Below are 21,684 nucleotides of genomic sequence, written 5' to 3' on the forward strand. Positions count from 1 at the left end.
ATAATTTGTGAACACTCTAAAACAACAATGTTATATGACTGATGGCAATGTTGACAAATAGACCTTCAATCATTTTTTATGGTGCATTGTCAGTCATATAGGTTGTATGTCGCATAGCTATCACAACATATAGTCTATCGATGATTATTTTGATGGACAATTGATGGCCACTTGTAATGGGTAGTCATCACACATATTGCCTTACCATCATAGACATTGTGGAAACCACTAGTCTAGGGACAACAATTGTGACAAGTCATCAATGAGCAGTTTCAACAAATAGCCACTGAAAGTTCGATGGCCTTCCATGATTTGTGATGGAAAAGGCATCATAAATTTTGGGAGGTCTACCCAGGGTTTTCAACAGCAATTATCATTGGCATTTTGAGGGCCTCCTCCATCATTGTAATTTGCAATAGAATAACTCTAACGCCTCATGGTGTCAACTATGTAATGGAAGGGCATCAAATATCGACACTTGGTCATCACAAAAAGCAACCAAATTTACTATTAATAGTAGCATAGGATAAATCCAATTGCACATGACTTGCAACCATTCCATTCCATTGTCTAGACAAAAGTATACCATAATTTGGAGGGACATCAACAACAATGGTATCAATTTTGTATGTTGCCTCTCGGAAATCAACATTTTTTGTTATTATTGTGAAGTCTAATCAATCTCCAAGTGGGGGATTGTTGTAATGTGGAGCCTAATCAGAATTGGACATTTATTCAACGCGATTTCCATGGGGGTTTGGGGGTAGCGCCCCCAAGACGAGGTCAAGGGGCAGTGCCCCTACAAGGTCCTCAGGTAGGCTATTATTTTTCTATTGGACTTGTTAATGGTGGATGTAGCCTAGGGATTGGATGAACCATGTTAAATCTTTGTGTCTTGTGTTCTCTTCTGTGTGATCTATTATTTTTTGATATTGGTTATATTTGCATGTAACTATTATTTATGTTTGTGGTTAATCCTAACAAGTGGTATTAGAGCCAGACTACCATCATTTTTTTTAGAGCTAGACCATCATCCTAATTTTTTAGTTGTCCTCTGCAAGAAGGTCTCATGATTGAGTGGGAGTCTTATAGTTTAGTGGGAGCAAGGGTAGATGAGGGTAAGCTGAAGGTTGAGAAGTTGAATGGGCATAACTTTCAGTTATGGAAGATGCAAATGGAAGACTATCTTTATCAAAAGGATTTATGAAAGTCATTGGAAGGAAAAACGGAGAAACAGGAAACTATGATAGATGAGGACTAGGAAATTTTAGATAGAAAGGAACTTGGAAGCGTTCAATTATCTTTGGCACCGTCAGTGACATTTAACATTACAAAAGTAAAGACAATGGAAGAGTTTATGCAAACCCTAGCGAAATTGTATGAAAAGCCCTCCACTTCAAACAATGTATTTCTCATGAAGCATTTATTTAATATGAATATAGCAGAAGGTGGATCTGTTGTTGACCATTTAAATGAATTTAATACTAATACTAGTCAGTTATCTTTTGTGAATGTCAATTTTGATGAAAAAATTAGGGCTCTCTTGATTTTGTGTTCTTTGCTTGAAAGTTGGAATGGCTTTGTAATGGTTGTGAGTAATATTGTTTTAGGATCTAATACCCTAAAATTTGATGATTTGATTGGTGTTATTCTGAGTGAGGAAACTCATAGGAAAACCTTAGGTGGATCTACATCAGGAAGTGCTTTGAATGCACAAAGCAGAGGCAGAATGATTGAGAGAGGAAATAATTATGGAAATCATGGTAAATCAAGAGGAAACACAAAGGGGAAAAGATCTCAATCCAGAGGACTAAGAGATTGTTCATATTGTGGAAAACCAAGGCATAAGAATAAAGACTATTGGACTCAAAAGAACAGTGAAGGAGATAAACAAAATAGAAACAAGGAGGCAAATGTGGCAAGTAACTAATCTGAAGAGCATGCTTTGCTTCTTTCTTTAGTAAGTGTTGATGATTCATGGATTTTAGATTCTGGTGGCTTCATTTCATGCTACACCCCCATAGAGGTTATTTTATTGATTATGTCCAAGGGGATTTTGGGTTTGTTTATTTAAGGATAATGAACCCTATCAAATTGTTGGAAAGTAAAAAGTTAAGATTAAGTCACAGAATGGGAACCATTGGCTACTACATGAGGTTAAACATGTTCCAAGGCTGAATAGAAATTTAATTTCAGTAGGGTAAATCGGTGATGAGGATTGTGTAGTTACTTTTAATGATAAAAATTTGAAGGTTTCAAAAGGTTTGTAGTACCAAAAGGTATGAAAATAAGCACCATATATCTTTGTACAAGTCATATTATTCCCTCTACTTTGATTATTACAAAGAAAAATAAATGTTTAGGTATAGTTGTTGCAATTGAGTAGGGAGAACAAACAATTGATGTAGATTTTGATACAGTGTTATGGCACTACAGGCTTGGGCACGTGAGTGAGAAAGGTATAAAATCACTTCATTCAAAGAAAGTTTTACCAGGTCTGAAATGTGTCAATATGAATTTCTATGAAAGTTGTGTGTATGGAGAACAAAAGAGAGTGAGTTTTGTGAAGAGTGGGAAGGAAAAAATAAAAGATAAATTAGAGCTTGTGCATATAGATGTATGGGGACCGGCTCAGGTATCTTCCCTTGGTGACTCTCATTATTATGTTACATTTATTGATGATGCAACTAGAAAAGTATGGGTTTATTTCCTTAGACAGAAATCTAATATATTTGTAATTTTTAAAAAATGGAAATGGAAATGCTTGATTGAGAATGAGATTGGTAAAAAGTTAAAATGTCTCAGATATAATAATGGTGGTGAGTATTGCTGCAAAGAATTTGGAGATTATTGCTCCACTAATGGTATTTGCAGACAAAAAATTATTCCAAGGACTCCACAAAAAAATGGAGTGGCTGAACGCATGAACAAGACAATAATGGAGTGTGCGAGGAGCATGAGGTTGCATGTTGGGCTACCCTTAAACATGTGGGTGGAGATTGTCAATATTGTTGTACATTTGATTAATAGAGGTCTCTCTACTCCTTTGGGTTGTGGTATTCCAAAGGAAGCATGCACATATAGATTCTGATAATAGAACAAAGTTGGAAAATAAGTCAAAAGAATGTGTACATTTCAAATATGGCATTAATGAATTTGGTTATAAGCTTTGGGATTTTGAAAATCTTAAAATTGTAAGAAGCAGAGATGTCATATTCAATGAGAAAAAAAGTGTACAAAGATCTATTGCAGCAACATGAGAAGAAATAAAATGAATAGGTAGTGTTGGATGATACTCCAAAAGATGATATTCTAGCATTTCCTCAAGATTTGCAACAACAAATACCACACACCCGAGTGAATGTTAGATGGCCAACAAGGCTAAGTAGACCTCTAGAAAGATTTTCTCCTTCTTTGTATTCTATTTTATTTACTTATGCTGGTGAGTCTAAATGTTATGATGAAGTTATGCAAGTGGATACAGAGATTTAGTGGGAGTTTGTAATGAAATAAGAAATGAACTCTTTGCTAAAAAATTAGACATGGGATTTATGCAATTTTTTTACAGGTAAACAGGCTTTACAGAATAAATTAGTTTACATGTTGAAAGAAGATGATGGAGGAAAGAAAAGATTTAAAGTCGGGTTAGTTGTAAAAGGATTTGCACATAAAAAGCAAATTGATTTTGATGAGATATTCTCTCTTATTGTTAAAATGACTTCTATTTGCATTGTTTTAAGTATTGTGGCTACTAAAGATTTGTATTTGGAGCAGCTTGATGTTAAAACAACATTTCTTAAGGATTGTTTTACGATCTTTGATGATAAGGACGAATCTTAATTGTGAATCCCTATGTTTTATATGCATTCAATCATAAAAAGGGAAGGTTTAAGTGGCAATATGGGTGAATCACAACCATTGATTCATACCTAACCCTAAGTTGCCTAGGTCTTCTTAAGGAGGACAAACCCAAAAAAATTGAATGAATGCTTTAGGAAAATTGAAGAGAGTTTGCATGTGCAAACAGAGCATTCATGGTGACTAAGGTGTTATGAATTGATTTAGATTATAGAATTAGTTAAAGGAGAACAGAGGAAAGGAATTAGAACGCAACAAAGATACATTTGATCAGAAAGGATCAAGTACACATCAGTATAGAGGTGATCTAACATTAAGCAATGGAATGCTAACCGAAGGATCATTGCTGAGACATTTTAATAGGTGAATCAGTTAAATCTCCTAATAGAATAGTCTTAACGGGCTATTGTAAATCTTTTAACAAGGTGCTTACTTCATTGTAAGTTAAAGCCCTCTTACTAGGCACACTTTTAACAAGGTGTTGAAATCTTTTAACACGGTAAGCTCTAACAATCTTGTAAGCCTTTAACAGGGTAGATCATGTTTCATGATCAAACATTGTAACCTTCATTAGATACACTTTATTACTGCAGTGGTGAAGATTTGTGGATGTCATCCCCACCCCAATTTTACCTTCTCCTTGGAGGGTTTCTAGGTAACCAAATATCTTGTGTCATACATTTGTTGAATATTTTACTTTCATGCTATGGATGTATATGTTTAATTTGGTATTTTTGTTTATATGCATAGATTGTGAGATCGATATGTGGTGAAGGATTTTGAGGTTGAAATTTTTAAGTGTTGTCCATGCTTAGTTGATTTCTCCCTTTCTCCAAGCTAGACTCAATGCAAATTTCACTAAGGGGTTGTCTATTAGTTGAACATGGTTGTCTTGGACACTCACACACCCAATCTACTCATCACTTCTTGAAAATGAAGTCTAAGACCTGACTGATTTTGCCCTTTCTCCCTAACTTGACCCCTCAAAAACTCTCAACTTGACCAAAAATCTTGCCAAACTCATTCTCAAAACCCAAGCTACAAGAGCAAAAGAAAAAAGAGGGGGCCCTCATTTGCAATGGCTTGATAGTGTGAAAACCTAACAATAGAAGGCAAGGGCATCAACATCATATATGATAAAATCATCTTGGAGGCCTTCACGAATTGTTAATTTTCTATTACATAACTTCATAATGTCCCTTCAAAGTTTCAAATATTATTCCTAGAGAAAATAGTAGAATTTGGCGGTGAAGTGGGGACTGTGATGGTAAGTTATTTTGGCACATCATAAAGAGAGCAATAAAAGAAAAGGTAAAATGTCTTAAAGAAGCATTGAACCTCAAAATATTTAGTATATACATTTTTCTAAAAGGAATTTGGGGACATTAGTGAATGTAGTAAATTCACTCACCCAACACCTTTTAGTCAATCAGTCTAGTAAGGATAAACCTTGATTTGATGTTGTTTGTATGCCTTTCTCTCTTTCCTATTTCAAAACGCTCTTTGTTATCTCTTTGTGGCTCTCTTTACATGTTTATTGATTGTATCTATTTACACAAAGATTCAAGATGAAACAATGCAATATTTGAGGGTATGGGTAGTTCTCATCATTAATACTCAATGGCATCAAAGAGATTTTTATAGGTGTGCTTGAACTTGAGGTATAATGAAGATTTTGTTAAACTCAAGTCTTCTCAACCAATGGTGTGAGCTTGTTCATGGTTGTTTCGCACTTACCTCTTTGTGCACACTTTTTTCAACTGCTCGAGGGGTGATGAGCATAGTAGGGATTTTCAAGTTTTGAGATTTCTTCTTATCCACCATTTACATGAAACCTTATCTCTAATCCCTTGCTTTTGTTTAATTTCATAGCATCTTGAAACCCTATTTATATTCTCACCTTCCTAGTTGACCTTCCCTTCCCTTCTACTATGTAACCCAAATCCTAGCCTCTACATTGCGATTTCAAATTTCAATCCTCGTTCTTGGAATTATCCCTTGTCCAAAGCCACAATCTCACCTCTTGTGCATTTGTTCTCTACTAAATATCTATCCAAACCTAAGGACCCAACCCATAAACCTGCATATCCTTTTTCCATCTCACATCTTTTTTTGCTATCTAGTTTAATTTGTTTTTTAGTTTTGTTCAAGGGTTAACCAGATTTTTTCAAGGATTTTATGTTCAAAGGTTAACTTGAGTTCATAGTGCACTAATTTATGAGTCTTTTGTTGAGATTATCCATTTTCATGATGTTAAATCTTCAATAAACAATAGAAGGGTGAAAGTGGATGTTTATCTTTGTAAATTCATGAATAAGTCATTCCTATAAGAGTTCAAGAGGTCTTTTGGAAAGCTCAAGTATGCAAAGAGGTACAATTTCCAAGAGGTTATTGCCTAAGAAGATGTCATTTTGTTAAAGTCAGGTCATATGATCCCAATGCCTCTATCATGCACTATCAAAAGGCCATCTTTATCCAAGGTATCTTGCAAAAGAAAGCTTAATTCAAATGCCAGATGCCATCAATGATTGCTTATATGTGCAAGTAATAGTCGCTCAACAAATGATCAATTTGTGTAATAACAAATCCCAAATACATGGAATACATTTGAACAAATTTGAAATAGTCCATAAGTGCTACCTAATGCTTCATCACCAACAATCCTTGAAAGAATGTTGCACATTTGTTGTATTTTTTTGGGTAAAAAGACTAATTGTGTGTTGGGTGAGGATTATATGCTCATTTCTTACTCTAGGCCAAAGACCAATACAAATTTTATGTTGATCAATTCATCTAGCAAACATTGTATTTGTAAATTTAGAGCCTTCAAGTGAGTTCACTGATAAAATTAAATCTATTCATAAAAGTTTTTTTTAATGCTCTTCCATTGTCTACAGAATCACAATGGCATGTTATCGGTGTAAAGGGAGGGAGGTCGTGTGCCACCAAACCAACAACATTTCTACCTTTCTATGACTATAATATGTAGATGCATTTAATCTATAGTCGCAATGCATAATTCTTAAAAGCAATAATGCTAATGGAGCCTCTAACAACCTGGGTATTGCTAGATTCAATGACATCAAAGCCTCGTCTTTCATAATCCAAACATGGTGGTGTCATTGTTGAGACCTTCCTTTATGCAGAACAACAGTGACCCCATATCTGACTGGTCATTTTCTAGAGAGTCCACCTCCAATTCAAAAAATTGTAGAAAAATCAGTCTTGTAAGTTAATTATAAGATATAAGTCTTGATGAAGGTGACTTTGATCGTACATGTTTATCAAGGTTCCTTTTGTCCACACTAAGGAATTCTAGAGTAGTTTCAAGGAGCCTTCTGTAAGTCAAAACAGATCTTACTTAGGCTATGGTTTCTATATCAATCTGTACATATAAACAAACCAAAAAGAGCTAATTAAAGCTATTGTAAAATCAACCAAGTATTCTGGAGACTGTTTCGGAAACAGATGTTTATTTGTGAGCTTGAGATCATAAATATCACTCTAATCTACTTGGAATAAGAGTTATGTGCATCTATTTAAAAGTTTCTATGAAGTTTGCTCAGAACACTGTTAAATGATATCCTTATGTTTTGGGAAGTGTCCAGAGATTCCAGCACCCAATAGATTTTTAAAAACATTCAGGGATCAGGATCAGATTCATAATGGTTCATGAATGGTGGACAAGGGGGTAGAAAATGGTTTCTGAAGGATCTATCAAGATTGAAAAACAGTCTAGTGATAAAAGAGTTTCAAATCAGGGGCTAACTTCCTAAAGTAACAATGTCACAATCCCAGCAAACTAAATGCCCACACAAGTAATTGAATGGGTACCAAATATACATGGAACAAAAAGTCATACAAATAAATCTGTTATATGAAATGACTCAACTGATATAGCAACATTAAATATCAGCAAGAAGACACTTATAACTGGTTCAATTACAATAGCAACACTAAACAACAACAAGAAAGACTCTTTCAATAGCAGTTAGTCAGAAAACAAGCATCCTGCTCTTATGGTATTTCACAACTGGGCTTCGCAAAATTTTCTTGCACCAGTGTGATTTGTGATTCACAATGTTGATGTAAAAATTATTCACACAATCTAATTTAAAAACTTGCTTCACATTTTAATGGACTGTGAAAATCTAATAGATTTGATCAGTATAGAAATCATAAATCCATTTTATACATACCCCATTTAGAGCGTTCCAGAATACTAACCTCCGAATTCAAGCAATTTTACATACATCCTCATAGTCGTGCTATTTTACATATATCCTCATACTAAATTGCAGAAGGCAATCTCCCATCATGGATACTTTTCTCAATCTGAACCTTGGCACAAAACTTGTCAGTCACAACACCAAGCAAGGTAGCATTGCATCCCCAGTATGCACCATTAACAATTCTAACAATGCCCCAAATTTGTGGTATAACCGTCTCAAGTTCCTCCTGATCAAAGCTCAGAACATGGCCAGTCTCAACCATCTTAATCTCCCGATTACTTTTATCACAACTCCCTTCTGTTTGGAGTATCCTTTCTTAGCCAAACCCTTGCTCATGATCTTTCACTACAATTCCTTTAGTGAGTGAACAATCCTTCCTATTCATTTTATCCTTTGCGCGCTCCTGCTCCTTTTTTAGCTCTGCCAGAGCAGCAAACCCCTCGCCAGAACTAGGGTTTTCAACTTATCGGGTTTACCAGATTCAAAATCAGGGCTTTCGTGGTTCAAATTTTCTCTTCTCAGCAGTAGTCGGTATCGGCTTAGACAAAGAAAACGCGACTTTTTCATGTGGTGTCGTTTCTAATCTTACTAAGGCAGGGTCCCATGGGAGGGGCTTGGCTCTATTTTTGTGGAGCGGGTGACCCCACGATAACATTTTAAGGGGCTAAAGTTTTATTTAGAATCTTTTCCTATAAAATAGGAGTCCCGACTTTTTACCCCTCTCAGTTTAAGGGGGTGAAAATGGGGTGGGGTTGGAATTAGCCCCACCAGCTTAGGGAAGGATTTTGTCATTTGTAAAAAGCTCTTCAACTTCCCACCAAAATGAATTAATCTCTTTATTTTTAAAATTTATGAGACAACTAGATTCCTTTATTTTAGAAGCTGATTTTTTTAAAGAGGATTCAATAATAAATTCATGGGACCACTTCCCTCTAAATATTCTTAAAATATCTCAACACAACCTGCTCTATTTTTAACGAAGCGGGTGCCCATGAGACCCCAGCCACAAGCAGTATGATCACCGACTATGAGGCAACTTATTTGGACTACAAAAAATCGTGCCAAACAATGATAGAAATTTTTATATGTATTTAACTTTTATTTTTATATACATCCTATGTGTTTTAATAAAATTCAATTTTTTTATATTGTATTTTTTAACCAAAGAATATTTAGATTTATGCAATAAAATTTTATATTTATTTCTATATATATATTTTTAAAATTTCAATAAAGTAAAATTTAGCTAATAAAATAATTTTAAAAAGTATTAAAAATAATTTTAGTATTTTTTTAAAATAAATTTTATTTGGATGGAGTGTTTTATTTTATGGTATAAAATGTAAAAAAAAAAGAAAAAAGTATTTAAAGTAATTTTAAATGAATAAAGGATAATGAGCTATTGTTTTAGTTTTAATTAATAATAAAAGGATATATAAATGTTATATATATGGTTGTCCTTTGGCCCCTGCCCTATTTGTTATTGTTTTTGATGTTTTATTTTATATTCTTAAAGATAATACTATCTCCTCTAGAGTGTGTGGAATCTCTCTTCCTGATAACTCTAAACTTCTTAACATACAATTTGCGTATGATACTTCTATGTTTTTGGAACTCAATCAAAATAATATCCACTGCCTTAGTAAAAAGCTTGAATTTTTTGGCAAGGCCTCTGGGGCTCGCATTTCCAATTCCAAATCCATTTTGTTGGGATGGAAAGATAAGCCTCCAGGTTGGTTTAATCAATTTGGGTACTCCTAGGGAGGTCCTAACAAAATTGTTAGATACCTTGGTATTCCCTTCTTGGTGAATCCCTCACTCAAAGATATGTGGCATTGGGCTAAAGATAAAATTATCAGGAAACTTAACAAATGGAATAATAGATTCCTTTCTCTTGCTGGAAGAGTGCAGGTCTGTTAAAAAATCCTCTCTTCTTATAGTATTTATTATTCTTCTGCTTGGATGTTTAGCAATTATTAGATTATGAAAATTCAAAAGGTCATTCGACATTTTTTTTGGTCGGATGGTAAAGGTAACAAAAAAGCCCATTTGGTCAAATGGGACTAGTGCCATCTAGAGAAGAATCTTGGAGGTCTTGGCCTAAAGGATCTTAAGCTTTAGGGTATGGCCTTAGCTTCCAAATGGATTTTCCAAGCTCTAAATGGTGATGAACCCTAGAAAGTGCTTGTTAGAAACAACATTCAGAATGGTGTCTCTAAAAAGGCTAAGTCCTAGAAACACCTTCCTTTTTGTGACCTGATTGTTGGCAAGTTCCCCATAACAGTTCGGAGAACTTGGGTTTTTAGATCCATTTGGAAGGCCTGGGAGAATATTTGGGGCTATATTGATAATTCCTCTTTTGATTACAATTATACCCTGCATGGCAAACACTCCATATGGTGGAATCTTTTTGATCAAGGTAAACCCCTGGCCCTAACTAAAGGTTGTCCGGCTAGAATGTGGGCTAATAAAGGCATCAATTGTATTATGGATATTATGGAACACAACTAGCTCATAGTTGGGATAACCTTGCCAGAGAATTTGATCTCCCTACTTCCCACAAGCATACTTATAATCTCATTAAGCTGGCTTGTGCTCCCCTCAATCTTCCCAAGAACATTGATGTTGATTCCCATTGATTTCTCTCCTTCAGATGCAAAAATGGTTCCCTCCTGACTTCTGTTAAAATGAAGGACATCTACAAATTCCTTAATCATGATACTTTTGTTACTCAACATATCAATAACATCTGGTATTGCACCTTTGCCCCTACTGATTGGCAAAAAATCTTTGACAAATTCTGGAAAGCTCCCATTCCGCCTAAGATTAAATGTTTCAAGTGGTACCTCCTATTGGATAGACTTCCCATCAGAAACCATCAAGCCAGCCTTGATATTTGTCCTATTTGCAGATTGCCTAAGACTATGAGACACATTTTCTTTGATTGCACCTTTGCTAGAGAAATTTGGCTTATGTTTGGTGTTTCTATTACTAAATTTGTTTATACTTTTGATATAATTACTAGTTTTATTGAAGGTCTTCGCAAAGATTCTAACTTGTTTTTGGTAGATTCTCTCATCTCTCATCCTTTGGTATAGTTGGAAACTTAGAAATGATTCTAAATTTCAAGGCATTACTAGGTCTCTTATTGGGTTCTATAGAAAACTCACACATTTTAAAATTGATTCACAAGTTTGCTATGTGTTGAACCTAGAAAAGAGGAAGTGCTTAGATTCCTTCATGATGGGCATGCTTCAATGTTTATCTATGAAATGGAGAATGAATTTGAGCTGGCTAGTGTCGTAGACAACCAAATGGCTTTAGATGATGCTCTTGCAAAACTTATGCAAGATATCAAAGACAACAAGAATCCCAGAGTTGATAACTTGCATGTTTTCTCTCAGCTGTTGGGTCAAAAAAAAGTGATTTGGATGGAAGGACCACTTGGATGGACAACATGAATTGATAAATTTGATGATATTTTGCATGGGTAGTCTCCTCTTGTTGCTTCATACTTGTGTATACCTTGTTATTATGTAATAGTTTTATGTGGATAGTTTACTGATACTCTTTGATTGGTAGGTGGAGGCATCACCTCCCTTCTTTTTGGTGCTCTATGTTGAACTCTCGATTATTAATATAAAATATATATAAAATAGAAAAATAAGATAAAAGTTTCAATTGCTTATATTTATAAATTCAATTTTAAAATTAAACATATTTTAAATAAATCTTAAATATTAAAAAGATAGAGAATTTTAAATATAAGTAAATATTATATTTGAAATAGAAACACTTTCATTTTTAAATACATCCTACGAAATAGAATTATTCTATATCATATTAAAATAAAACTATTTTTAAATTGAATTTGATTTAATTAAAAAAATGTTGTAATATTGCTATCAGGATTTAACTGTGTGATTTTGAGTCAAAATCATTGACCCATGTTTGATGAGTAGTGATTCAACATGAATCTATCTCTCATGAGAATAAATGGAACACTTAGCACTCATTGGATCCAGGTGATGCTCACAAGGGTGAAGCACTGGGACTTCCCGAGAGGTCACCCATCCCAGTACTACTCCAGCCTGAGTGCATTTAGCTACAGAGTTTCCTTTGTGGTTAAACCCAAAGCTTGCAACACCATTTGCAAAACCTTCACCAAGTGTTGTGCCTTATGAACCATTCATTAGAAAGCCCCTTAAGCTCATCAAGTGATAATAGGAGATAATTTCTGCAGCAAGTCAAACTGTGATATTGCTATCAGGATTTAACTATGTGATTTTGAGTCAAACTCATTGACCCATGTTTCATGAGTAGTGATTCAAAATGAATCCATCTCTCATGAGAACAAATGGAAAACTTAACACTCATTGGATCTAGGTGATGCTCACAGGGGTGAAGCATCGGGACTTCCCAGGAGGTCACCCATCTCGGTACTACTCTAGCCTGAGCGCACTTAACTACGAAGTTTCCTCCACGATTAAACCCAAAGCTTGCAACCTCATTTGTAAAACCTTCACCAAGTGTTGTGCCTTATGAACCATTCATTAGAAAGCCCCTTAAGCTCATCAATTGATAAGTAGGAGATAAATTTCATAGCAAGTCAAATTGTGATATTGCTATCAAGATTTAATTGTTTGATTTTGAGTCAAACTCATTGATTCATGTTTCTTGAGTAGTATTTAAAAATGAATCCATCTCTCATGAGAATAAATGGAACACTTAACACTCATTGGATCTAGGTGATGCTCATAGGGATGAAGCATCGGGACTTCCTAGGAGGCCACCCATCCCAGTACTACTCTAGCATGAGCACACTTAACCCCATCCCAGTCAATGAGTTTGACTCAAAATCACACAGTTAAATCCTAATAGCAATATCACAATTTGACTTGTTGTGGAAATTATCTCCTACTTATCAATTGATGAGTTGAAGGGGCTTTCTAATGAATGGTTCATAAGGCACAACACTTGGTGAAGGTTTTACAAATGGGGTTGCAAGCTTTGGGTTTAACCATGGAGGAAACTTCATAGTTAAGGGCACTCAAGTTGGAGTAGTACTGAGATGGGTGACCTCCTAAGAAGTCTCGATGCTTCACCCCTATAAGCATCACCTAGATCCAATGATTGCCAAGTGTTCCATTTATTCTCATGAGAGATGGATTCATGTTGAATCACTACTCATGAAACATGGGTCAATGAGTTTGACTCAAAATCACATAGTTAAATCTTGATAGCAATGTCAAAATTTGACTTGCTGTGGAAATTATCTCCTACTTATCAATCGATGAGCTTAAGGGGCTCTCTAATGAATGGTTCATAAGGCATAACACTTGGTGAAGGTTTTGCAAATGGGGTTGTAAGCTTTGGGTTTAACCATGGAGGAAACTTTGTAGTTAATTGCACTTAGGCTAGAGTAGTACTGGGATGGGTGACCTCCCAGGAAGTCCTGGTGCTTCACCCTTGTGAGCATCACCTAGATCCAATGAGTGCTAGTGTTCCATTTATTCTCGTGATAGATGGATTCATGTTGAATCACTACTCATGAAACATGGATCAATGAGTTTGACTCAAAATCACACAGTTAAATCCTAATAGCAATATCACAATTTGACTTACTGTGGAAATTATCTCCTACTTAAAAAAATGTTACCGCTTAATGCTGCCTTTTAATTTCAATTTAGGACACAACATTTTTATTTCAATATTTAAAGTGGCTCTGAAGTAAGTTTTTATATTTAATCAAAGTTGTCATGTAAAAAAAAATTATAATTCTTAATGTTTATTTAAATTTTTCTAATGTAATAATTATTTTTAATATTTTATATTATAAATATTTTGAAGATTCTTTTATAAGAGTCTACATATAATTTAATTCAAAATTTTATTTAGTAAATATATAAATCTAATATACTATAAATTTTAAATATTATATAATATTAAATTTAGGTTATAATATTATTATATAATAATGAATTTAAGTGAGAAATAAAAACTTGTTACTTAAAAGTATTTAAATTAAATATTTTTTTAAGAGTGCACTACTCTTATAAATATTTTATTTGAGTTCTTGTAATAGAATTATAGAAAAAAATTTACTTATTTTTCTGTCACAACATATTAACATAACTTATTGTTAACAAAAAAAATTCAACAAAATCTTAAATGATTTTTTTTTGAAGAAGTGAGCAAAACAAAAATATGATATTAAGATAGAAGAAAACATAGTAATATTTATTTAAAATGTAATATACATAATTAATAAGTGTATAAATTAACCAATTTAATAGTTGAAAATTTGATAAGATATATAATAATTATAGAATATTGTCATCACAGATATTTTTACTTACCTTTCTTTTCTATCAAATTGTTAATAGAAAATTTTCTATTTTAAATATAATCTTTACTTATATTTATCAAAATTATTTTTACTTACGAATAGAAATTTTCTATTTTAAATATAATCTTTACTTATATTGAAAATTCTCTATCTTTTTAATATTTAAAATTTATTTAAAATATGTTTAATTTTAAAATTGAATTTATAAATACAATCATTTGAAACTTTTTTTTTTTCTATTTTAACATTTATATGTCCTTTTATTATTAATTAAAACTAAAACAATAGTTCATTATCCTTTATTCATTTAAAATTACTTTAAATACATAATTTTTTTTACATTTTATATCATATGATAAAACACTCCATTCAAATAAAATTTATTTATTCATTTTTTTTTTTAAATGAAATTATTTTTAATACTTTTTATAATTATTTTATCAGCCAAATTTTACTTTATTGAATTTTTTTTAAATATATATATATATTGCATAAATCTAAATATTCTTTGTAAAAATACAATATAAAAAAGTTGAATTTTATTAAAATACATAGGAGGTATATAAAAATAAAAGTTAAATGCATAAAAAATTTCCTACCATTGTCCAGAAATGACAGTGTACTATCACACAAGTGCATACAGAAGGACACATCATTAGGGCAGGGCAACAGTTGGCACTATTTTCTACAGTGCAAATAAGTTGCACCGTAGCCAGTGTTGTATGATCTCATGTTAAATAGTAGTATTTTTCTCCGCTCGCTCGATTTGCTATTGAATTTCCTTCTCATGGCGCTCTTGCTCTGCCAAATTCCCCTGGGCCCTCTTGTTCTTCAGCTTCTCTCTCAACAATGTCTCTGGTGGCATATAATGTAGCACTAATAATGCCCAAAAAAAATCACGAAGTTGCTAGTCCAAAAAAAATCTACAATTGCTAATAATTTGAAGGTGAGAAGAAATTATCTTCGCATTGGCAATAACTAGCAATTGTGCATTTATGTACGCTCAACTATTAGCTAATAAGAATCATTTGTTCATATGAATGTGAAAGAAGAAGATTTCTACTAAGACCTTTTAGATTTTATATAGCAATAATTAATATTTTTAATTGTTAAACCATGGAAAAATTATATAATAGTTTACGAATTCTATTAATAAGAAATATATGATCAAATCCTACATTGGAAACATAATGTAAATTACTTATCAACCCTAATAAATAAAAATCAAATTGCCACATACTCATAGCTTAAATATATATACATAGTTTAACTATTGATAATGACATGAAGCTCTTATAAAAGAAGAAGGCAAAGAAAATAATTTCAATTTTCAAAATTAGAATATATTTTTTTGTGAATACATATAATTTTTTTAATTTTAGATAATAAAATAAAATTTGATATTTATTTATTTTTAAAGTGTCTAATATGGTAGAAATATTTTTTTCGTAGGTATGGTTGATAGAATTGATCTTTTTCTATAAAGTTGAAATTATAATTATTTAATGTTCATACATAAAATATAGCATTTCACCTAGCAAAATAAGAGAATTTTAATTGTCACAAATAATAGCACTACAAATCCTAAGATTTATACATAGTTATTTGGAATAGATAATAAAAACACCATCTAATTAAAATAAATTAAAAATAAAAAGTATTTGTTACATTATTTTTTAATATGTATATGTACGTATGTATGTATGTACGTACATACGTACATACATACATACATACATACATGTGAATAATTTTATATTAATTTTCTATCAAATATAAAAGTAATAATAATAATTTTTTAAATCAAATTAATTGAAATTCAAAAGAATATTTATATTACTGCACTATTGTCTATTGTAAGAAAAAAAATATTTTGTCGATATTTTATAGTGTCTATTCTACATTACATGAATATCAAATTGAAGTAATTACAGTAATTTACAATGTTGTTTACATGTTCAAAATATAAATGAAATTAAATGAACAAACATATATAATACAAAGTAGATGTGAATCTATGAACTACGAGATCTACAAGAAATCAAAATAGAAACTTGTCAAAACATTCAAACTAAGATTGAGAAAAATAAAATTTCATTTTTGAAAAATATAAAAAATATATTTTTATCAATATCTCATTGGAAAATCAATTGAAAAGAAGTCTTACAACATTTTCAGCAAAATAGTGATTTTTGGGATCAAAAGCTCCCATAATAAGCCTATCGGCTTAATTAATAATTAATTACTTTCTTAAGAAATTTAAAAAAATTAGTAGCACATATATTAATAATTGATTACATATATAGGTATTCAATAAATATGGGAATAGGAAACATTATTTTAGAATAGTTAATTATGGAATAGAAAATAAGGATACATATTTCTATTCTTGTTTGGTTCAGCCAAAATTTGATGGGAATTCACATACCATATTTTCTAAAACAAATAAAACTGGAATAAGAACACTATTCCAATTCCACGATGGAATTGCAAATGCTAATTTTTGGGCCAAAATTAGAATATGTATTCATACTAAATTCCTATTCACAATTCCAATTTAGTGCACCCAAATGGAAAATTCAAAATTATACGAATTTGCATATGCCTATTCCAATTCCCACTGCTTATTTTGGAAGTTTGATTGTGTTAGTGCGATTTGTTTTGACTATGATTTAGAAATTAACAATTCATATTTGAATGGTCAATTAATTTCATATTTCATATTTTTAAAATATGATTTAATAATTTTGTTTGTAATTTTAATTTGATTTTTAAAATTTATTTAATTTTTAAATATTTAATTTTTTAGAATATTTAATTTTTTAATTCAAACATTAATTTAAAATTTTAATAATTTAGTTAATAAATTATTTAATTTCTATTTTTCCTATTTTTTGAGCTCAAACTCCATATTATTCACAATGTGCCTATAACAACAAATGGTCAAGCTCCAAAAATATTATTTGCTTTCCAAAAGTCTTTCTTAAGGCTCTCCTCCAAAAACTCCAAAAATATTATATTACACCACTACATGGTCACGAACTCTAGAATTCTTTCATTTATTTTTAGAAGGAAAAACCTTCCACTCAAAAAATGTTGCCATAAATACCATAGTTTTAATTTGAAATGTGTTGCTCCACTTTTCACCTTGTAACCATTTTGCAAAAGTGGAAAATTTTGTGTCTTAGTAAAGCTTAGGTATGTCTGGGTCTAGTTTTAATTCCCCTTAGGTGAAAAGAGTCTCCATAGAATTTTCCATCTTTCCCTTCTCCCACATTTCATGGGTGGTTGGTTTTCCTTAATGTTGTGAGTTTACAGGTAGCTTAGTACCCAATTCGATGGGGATTCTCACAACATGCAAAGGTTATTCACAAAGCTAGGCTTGTTTGTGGCTTATCACGTTTTCAATGAAAGAAGGAAGCTTGCAGAAAATTGAGCATTGCCTTCTCCTCGGTGGGTTTTCAACCCATGAAACCAATTTTTTGCGAAGAGCAATAAATGATGTTTATAGGCCTATGTACGAAGATAATGAGCTATTTTATAGAAAATCTCTATTTTCACTACAATATTCTACCTTGGGAAATATTCACAATTTATCACAATGTTCAGAATCATCTTAAGTGGAAAACTCAAAACTGACTTCTCCTCGGCGAACTTTTGACCCATGAAGTATGTTTTCTGCCAAAGGCAATTGTAAAAGAAAGAAATAAGGAAGTGGGCCCCTTTTCAACTTTCACATTCCTTTTAAGTTTTTTCAAACCCAAAGAAAATATTAATTCAAAAGGATAAAGTTTAAAGGAAAGCTTGGGCAAAAAAATGAGAATCGTCTTCTCCTCGATGAGTTTTCAACCCATGAGGATGATTTTTCACATTCAAGAAAAAATCAACTTTGTAAGCAGATTGGGCCCACAAATTACACACAAAACATCTTAAGCTGATAATGGAAACAATCTAACCATTGCGGGAAAGATATACTGAGCAGAATTCAATTAGGCAGATATTTCCTTACGGGGTACTCTGTTCATAATTCTTTGAAACTTAATGGGAAACAGAAAAGTAAGTATGAAAGAAATGAAAGTTACCGTTGGGCCAACAGAAATAGTGAAAAGACATCGAAATATCCATTAGAGCTCCTGTATTTACTATTTTAATGGATTTATCCTTTAATTCATTCGTGTGGCACGAATCCTGAAGACCAACAGATGAATTGAGACTCCTATACAGATGGAAACATAACAATTATTCAAGCTACCACTTTTTCTTGAACTGTTATTCTATTAAATTGCACAAAACTTTTAAATAGTCTTTATTTGTGAATTCAATATCCTATTCTTCATCTAGATTCAAAATTTCAATCTATTTCATTCTTAGATAGAATGGCAACTAGGTTTGTGGGTTTTGATCGACTGAATGGAATCAAGTCCACATTACAAAATTTTACAGATACTTCACTCCATTTTTATGATATGCAATATTTCCAAAGGAGGTTGCAATCGGATCCGATTCATCCCATAACTAAGAAGCTCCGAGGATGTGGACTAGTAGAGCCAGCTAGTTTCCCGATGGCAGTCCAAGCTCTAGAATTGATTTATGAATGCATAAATCACTACAATCTGGATATCAGATAGATTGTGTTACCTGATCATACAATATTAATCTCCATTGATAGGCAAACTGTGGTGGATTGCCTCTGAGTTCTAGAATGGGAGGAGTTTTCAGACTTGATAGTAGGAGGAGTAGTCTCTAAGTTCTCCACAAAGAAGATGGTGGGGAGGAAGGAAATTATGTAGTCTTGGTTTCAAAAGCCATGGATCGCCAAGAGTAAGGTCCCCAAAACTATATTTGGTACTAATCTCAAACTTGAGATTGTAGACGTTTTGGTTCTCCTACACAGACTAAAAGGTGAGGTAGAAGCTCTAAATTTTGTTGAACAATATTTCTTTCTAGTACAATTTACTTGTTTGGATACATAATATATTGATTGGGCTCATGAGGTAAGTGAAAATCTTTCCAATGCTCTCAGTGTCGCAAAGTTCCACAACACTTTCTATATGTCTTCCTTTCTAATTTACATGCTAGCATCTTTACAGTTATGGTCAGGCCTTCCAAAAATAGAAAACTTTTTTGATGATGTGAAGTGTTATGAGTTCTTTCCATGCTTACAATTGTAAAATAGTTGTGCAAAGTACGTCAAAGTTAATGATGCATTCATAACGAGAACTTGTAGGGGACTCTAAGGATGCCTAGAGAAGAGATTTAGTCTAGAGGTAGGGTCATCTATTAGTTAGTTCAAAAGCTATTTTATCTAGTTCTCATCTTTCTCATATTTGTGTCTTGCAGCTTTCGATGGATTACCCTTGAAGTTGCCTAGGTATCCGAGCAACATGATCGTGTTGATAGAGATCGTGAGGCAAGTAGTCCAGGTAAATGTGCTAAGCAAAAGCTTGAAGAAGAAGGGATATGAGTTCCCTATGAAAGTAGGAGCTTTTAGTTGCGAGTCCCAATATGATGCAAAGAATATGCTCAAAGTGTTCGAGATGAAATACAAATTAGAGATGTATGAGATCTTGAGACCTATGTTTGATTCAAATGGATATGCTAGGGAGGTGTTGCAGATTGGGAGTGTGATCAAACACATTACCGTGATTGAAGATTATTGGGCAGATTGTAAAGATGAATTTGAAAGTCGAGATCATGCTTTCGCTAGGCTCATAGTGGAGCAAATAAAAACATATAATATCAATTTTAATGTTGAAGGATTAGAGGATGATAGGCAATATATGTATAGTAATACATATCTAACTAAGTTAAGAAATTCTCTTATCAATTCAAAGCCTTATGAGGGTACTGAGCAAGATTTAGACACTATGATGGCCTGAATCATCAAAAGAACTAGGAAATGGGTCAAATGGACAGCCAAAAGAAGCTGGAGTAAAGGCATAACCACTAAAGCTTCTCCAGCAACTACAACTCCCTCTTCCTCCCAAAGTGCTACACCAGGCCTAACATTGGCTATCACTCAAGGACCAGCTCAACCTTCAAGAGGACAAGAGCATCCCCATAGTTAAGACGTGTTATGATGGCTCCCTCCCAGTTATTGGAACCCAAATTGATGTTGAGGAGAAGAATATGGAGGAGCCAAAGGATAGTGTTGTTACCTTAGTTCTCTCTCCTCATGTTACACCAGTCCCCTCTCCTAATGTCACCCCAATTCCCTCACCTCATCATAGCCTAGTTCTGCCAATAAGTGCTACACTTCTGCAACCAAGTGGCTCCCTAGTGTAGATAGTAGATTTGGGAGATGGAAAGAGCAATAGCAGTGAATCTACTAAATCTGATGAGGCAACTAAGAGAGCTTCAGAGGTGGAGAAAGGCCAAAGCTCTTCCAAGCTCATTTCTTAGGCCTCGAAGAATCCCTTCTCTTCAACTATGATGACAATCACTCCAGTTAAGAAGAAGATGTTTAGCATAGACTCACTTGGGACGGCCTCCAAGGTGATAGGCACTAATTCCTGGTTAGAGGATGCTCTGGAGAGAAAGAGAAAAAGGAAAGATAAAAGCATCTCGGCCAAGGATACCATATCCCTTACAGTTCATTCTAGATCTGCATTAACAAAGGTGAAGAAGCAGAAAACCTTGTCTATACTTGGGCAAGATCCATAAATGGGCACCTAATAATGGAGATAGCCAAGCCCAACAAAAAAAAATTGAAGATATAACTACTTATGATTTTACTCTGCACTTAGTGGACCTTGGAGAGGCCAAACATGACACCAAGGTTGGCTTGTGGAAATCAACTAATGAAGTAATTGAGGGACAATTGAAAAACTTGAAGTTGTCAAAAGTTAGGATGAAGGTTGAGATAGAAGAGTTGAATAGATTCATTAGACGATTGGTCACTCCATTGGCAACTATCTCTGGAGTATTAGCAACAAGAAATCCTACTACTACCGAAGTTCAAGCCCTTATCTCTCAACTTCAAGAAGATACACACTTTGGCCAAATTGGTAAAGACTGGACTGGGAAGCTCAAATTAGAGGGAGTCTCTATTATAGAACAAATTGGCAATGTTATCTTAAGATTAGAAACACAGAAGGATAACATCTTAGAAAATAGCAGTACTTTGGCCAGAGAAAGAGTGAAGAGCAATGATTGTATCTCTCTTCTAAAGATGATCATTCAAATGAAGGTAAAGGAAGCCATTGAAGCAAAATTATTTCCAAAGGGAGACGAACCTCTGTTCGA

General features: G+C 33.1%; 1 pseudogene; it reads right to left on the bottom strand.

The window, feature by feature from the left end:
* Positions 1-7,849: 7,849 nt before the first annotated feature.
* Positions 7,850-8,758, bottom strand: LOC149531211 (KIN17-like protein pseudogene; annotated as a pseudogene).
* Between the last annotated feature and the right edge of the window lie 12,926 nt (positions 8,759-21,684).

Source organism: Cupressus sempervirens, chromosome 11, assembly GCF_028749045.1.
Source record: "Cupressus sempervirens isolate cs-2001-9-10 chromosome 11, ASM2874904v1, whole genome shotgun sequence".
NCBI classification, from domain to species: Eukaryota; Viridiplantae; Streptophyta; class Pinopsida; order Cupressales; family Cupressaceae; genus Cupressus; species Cupressus sempervirens.